Here is a 5569-nt window from a genome sequence, read left to right as displayed (position 1 = left end):
GCTGGTCAGACCACCAATGACCAAATTTCAAGATGACCGTCAGAGCTGGCTGTGCTGTTTCTGCTCGCAGCCCCTCCCTCCGTCTATAGACGCTCTTGTCCACTGATTGTCGGGGGAGAGGGGAGTCGGCCTTTGGACAGACATCCGCCCTCTCCCCTGCTTGCTGGCATCCAAAACAAAGCAAACTTTCCTTTCCACCAACCTGGCCTCTTTATTGGCTTTTGAGTAGTGAGCAGCCGGACCCCACTTTCGGTTACAGGTTGATTCCTGCCTGGTGGGGAGATGAGGAATCAAGAAATTCTACCTCCCTGCATGGCTGTGCGTGATGAGGGACAAATGAAACAATTTGTCAATCATGCTCCAAAGGGTGGTTCTTATTATGGATTACAGACGCAACGTTTGGGTTAGACGATAAAGACTGATAGTATGGCTGCTGTATTGGTTTCCTAGGGCTGCCTTAACAAAGTATTACAAACTGGGTAGCTTAAAACAACAGAAATTTATTGTCTCTGGGGAGGATCCTTCCTTGCCTCTCCCAGCTTCTGGTGTTTGCTGGCAATCCTTGGCTTGTCGGTGCATCACTCCAATTTCTGCATCACATGGCGTTTTCCCTGCGTGTGTGTGTGTGTGTGTGTGTGTGTGTGTGTGTGTGGCCACATTTTCCTCCTGTCATCAGATTAGGGTCCTCCCTAATCAAGTATGACCTCATCTTAACTTGAACACATCTGCAAAGTAAGGTCACATTCTGAGGTTCTGGGTAGATATGAATTTGGGGGGAACGCTATCCAACCTAGCACAGCTGCTCAGCTGGGACTCGCTGAGGATGGAGAAGCAGCAAAAGGCAAAGGTGTGTTTAACCTTGTAATTAAGCACAGGCCATGGAATCAGACAGATTTAATTTCAGATCCTTATTCTACCTGCTGATCAGCCATGTGAACTTGGGCAAGTTACTCAATATCTCTAAACCCGTTTCCTCCTCTGTGCAATGGGCTTAATGCATCCTAGAACTGCTGCGTGAAATAAATAAGATCAGGTCCTGGTGTGCTTAGCACTGTGCCTGATATTTTTAAAAACTTAGCTTTTGGGACTTCCCTGGTGGTCCAGTGGTTAAGACTTCGCTTTCCAATGCAGCGGGTGCGGGTTTGATCCCTGGTCAGGGAGCTAAGAGCCCACTTGCCTCGCGGCCAAAAAACCAAAACATAAAATAGAAGCAATATTGTAACAAATTCAATAAGGACTTTAAAAATTGTCCACATCAAAAAAAAATCTTTAAAATAAAATTAGCTTTTACCACTAGCGTCCCCATTTCCACGGCTCCTGCCATCCTTTCAGGGAAGAACATAGACCGTTAGATAGCAAAGCAGAGTAGTTTATGATTAAAGGCCCAGATGCCTGGAACAGGATGTGCCTGGAAAAGGGTGTACCTGCCACAGGAGGTCAGAGAGCACAGGCCGGCCGGGCTGGAGCAGGCACAGCCTATAACTTTTAATAACAAACAGATGCATAGTTAGTGCTGAAATCTGAAACTCTGAGCTAAGCCATATTGATTTTCCCCTCCCCCTCCACAGGGTGTATATCTAGAGCTTATCATTGAGGTCTACACAGCATAACCAGACCAGACATCTCCTATTCATCTCTCTGCTCTACCACCTACTGCCTGTGGCCCCTCCCAATGAACTTGACCATCGAGACATTCAAAAGAGGCCAGAGTTTCCATCCAGGTGGGCCTGGATGCATGTGTTGTTCTCTGATCACATCTCAAAGCAAACAGAAACAACTTGGGCTGATCAGCATTTGCACAGATTGAGGAGAGCTGGCTGTCCTTCTATGCCAGCTCACGTGTTCCATTAGAAATGGATTAAATCATCCAGACACTGAGATCTTTCAGGTGACATTTTCGTTTAGAACTCTCCTTTATGGCTGGGCTTGAGTCCCCTCTCTGTGACCTGTGTTATGAGTCAGCCAGGCCCATCCACACCATTGACAGGACAGACTGTGATCATCCCCAGACGTTTGCTGCTGCCCTTGTTTCCTCGGCATTGAGAAAATTATGTACACAGAGCTTTGTTTCTCAATAGTAGCTTTAAAATTTTTTTTCCTTGGTGACTAGTGGGACTAAGCCATTGATTCACTTATTGTATTTATTGAGTGCCTGGTTAAAAGCGTAGGCTCTAGAATCAATTGCCTGAACTTAAATCCATGAGCTTTGTGACACTGAGCAAGTTACTAAACCGTAATTGCTTCATCTGTAAAGGGAGAATCTTAGTAACACTTACCCATGAGGCTGCTGAGAGGTTTGTTCCAGGTTTGGTTCCTCGGGAAGCAGACTGTGAGACAGAAGTTAGCCAGCAGGATTTTATGAAGGGATTCTCTTGAGAGGAACAGAGTAAGAGGGAGAAGCAGAGCTGGGATGCAGTCCCAAGAAAGCAGCAGCCAAACCCAGAGGGCGCTCTGGAGCTGGGAGAGCACGTTAGCCCCTACCCCGAATTGAACCCAAAGGACAGGGCAGTGATGCCCCTCTGTTGATCAGTCACTGGGTCCAGGCTGCCCCTAGAAGGAGGTGTGACCATGTGCAGGGCAGCTTTCTTCAGCTGAGCCAGTCCCCAAAGGACACCTGAGATTGGGTTTCCTGCAGTGTTCGCAGCATCTAGGCCCTTCATTCCTGAAAGGGGATCACAGGCTCCATCACAAAGATTAAATGAGATTATCCACATAAAGCTCGTAACACAGTACCTGGCACGCAGTAAATGCTTAATAAGTGGTCGCCATTACAACTGTTGCTGTTTTTATAACTGTTATTTGCCAGGCACTGTGCTACAGGCTGGGCACTCGGTGTTGATCAAGATTCTGCTCCTGCCCTTAAGAAACTCAATCCATAGCAAATCAGACCATCAAGCAAGCAATTGTAATGCAGTGCACTTGATAGGGTGTCACAGGATTTGTATGGGAGCATCCAGAAGGGACACATGACCCAGACTAGGAAGGCGAAGGAAAGTGATACCCAAGGTGATACCTGGAGGAGGAGAGGAAGGAGCCAGCCAGGCAAAGGGAGTGGGAGGCGTCGGGGGCGGGGAAGAAGGTTGAGGAAGCAGTGTGCGCATGACGCAGTCCAGCAGGGCCAGCGCGGAGTGGGCGCCAGGAAGAGGGGAAGAAGGGTCTGATATACACCAGGGCAAGGAGTGTTGGACTCGGATATAAAGAGGGCCATGGGGAGCCATTAAAGCATACTAACCAGAGAAAGGACATGGCCCATTTGTGCTTGAAAAAAGTCCCTCCGGCCACCATTTGGTCAATGGATTGAACATGGACAACATTAGAGGCTGTTTCCAGGGTCCAGATGAGAGATAAGGATGACCTGGACCAGGGTGGTGACACTGAAGAAAGAGAAGGGTACCCAAAGTCAAGGAATACTGAGGTGGTGGAATCTACAGACTTGGTGACGATTGGATGGTAAGAGAGAAAGGGAAATTCAGGGTCATATTTAAGCTTCTGATATGGGCAAGTGAATTCCAGAAGGCCTGGTGTCTTAGTCCATTCAGGCTGCTATAACAGAATAACACAGACTGGGTGGCTTATATACAACAGAAAGTTATTTCTCACAGTTCTGGAGGCTGGGAATTCCAAGATCAAGGCACCAGCTGATTCGGTATCTGGTAGGAGCCAGAGGAACAGCTGTATTCTCACTGTGCCTTCACATGGTGGAAGCAAGCAGTGAGAGAGATCTCTGGGGTGTTTTTTATAACAGCACTAAACCCATTCATAAAGGCTCCATCCTCATGACCTAATCACCTCTGAAAGGACCCGCCTCCAAATAGCATCACACTGGAGATTATGTTTCAATGTATGAATTTTGGAGGGACACAAACATTCAGTCTATAGCCCCTGGGGAATGTGTGTCCTAAGACCTAGAAGAAAAAAAGCCCAGGACAGACATGCCCCTCATTTTTCAGCATGGCTCAAAGGAGCTTCTTCCAGGCAGTTCTCCAAGACTTACAGCTCCTTTTTAGACAAACCCACTTGAAGCCCCCGTGGAATATAACTCTCAGGAGCAGCTATGTTAATCCCAGAGGAACCTGCCTCCTCCCTGCTCCTGTCTAGCAAATCTAACAAACAAACAAATGAACAAAACACCAGCAAAGAATGCTCTCAGTGTTTAAGCGTAGTTGTAGTGGAAAACAAATTGAGCAAAGGAAGAAGACAAAGATAAAAATTCACTTTGGAATCAATCTTCAATAAACATCAATATTTATTGAATATGAACTCTGGGCCCAGCCTTGTGCTCAGGGTTTCAGAAATAAGGAAGAATAAGAGAGCCACTGACTAGTGCATTTGAGGGTCTAGCTCCTTCAACAGTAATACTTCTTATGGTAAATTACTGCACTGGCATTTGGGTTTATACCCCATTCTCGTGTGTTTGGTGACCCAAGTCAGTCCCTGGGGCTTAATCATCTCTGTGTTTTCACAAAACTGAGTTTTTGTACTTTAAAGCTGATAAGTAGACCTATGTAAGTGAGAATCATTCCATTGGAAGTGATTGGCAGGCCTCTCTAGCATTTGCTCCAAAAGGAGTAATTTGAGGGTGGGAAGACACAAAAGGTGTTGTCTCTGAGGGTTCCAGAGTATTCTCTGCATTTGAGTTGGAAAGCTGGGCCCAATATTAGCCCAAGACAACTTCTCAAAATGTTTCTGGCTAAGGGAATGAGTCTGCGTGCCTAAGGATCTAAAATGGGACGCCCCCCAAACATTCTGCCTCTGGGGGCGCACTCTTTCTCCCAGAGGAATTGAGGTGCTTGGCTGAGGTTACAAGTGCAACCCACCACTGAATTAACCAAACAAAATTTTTTCCTGATTTGAATTCTCCCCTACTTTCCAAATGAAGGTCAAATTAAGATAGCAAGAACCAACTTCCACCATAAAAAAGACCCAAACCCAAAAGAATATTTTTTTTTCTTTAAAGTTGTTCAATGATAGTTTCTACATTTGAGATTTGAGGTTCGGGAGCATAAAACCATGCGTTGATGCAATCTTTCTTTAGGTTTCTAAAGAAAGGCAGGTGAGTTTCCATTTGTACTTCCATTTTCTCCCTGGCTTGGTGATGGTGTCGGATCAACATTCCAGAGCTCCTTCCGGACAGCCCTTAAGCCTATGGAAAAAAGTGGTTAAAACGTAACTGAGGGACGCCAATATCCTGGAGTATCAGTATATGGGGATGCAAAGGGGAGGTGGGACAGACTCGAGTTTGAATCCAGCGACTTTAAAGGTTAACGATGACTTTGTTTTTATACGAAGGAGCCAGTCCCGGGAACACCCACGCGGCTCGAAGAAGAGGGAACGAGTCTGAAAACCGAAACCGGCCCAGGACACACAGACGATGTCCCCGGGGCTCGCTAGTCCTGCCGGCCGGCGGCACGCGGACCCTGCGGATGCACCGGGCCCACCCCAGGGCCATCTCGGCCGGGGGACCCCCGCCGGGGAAGCTGGGGCGGGGGAGGAGGTGGAGGGGTGGAGGAGGGGCGGCCTGGCCGAGGCCCCGCCCACGCCCTGCCCACGCCCCGCCCCGCCACGATTA

Source organism: Phocoena phocoena, chromosome 16 (genome assembly GCF_963924675.1).
Source record: "Phocoena phocoena chromosome 16, mPhoPho1.1, whole genome shotgun sequence".
NCBI lineage: Eukaryota > Metazoa > Chordata > Mammalia > Artiodactyla > Phocoenidae > Phocoena > Phocoena phocoena.
Note: the sequence above shows the minus strand (reverse complement) of the source record.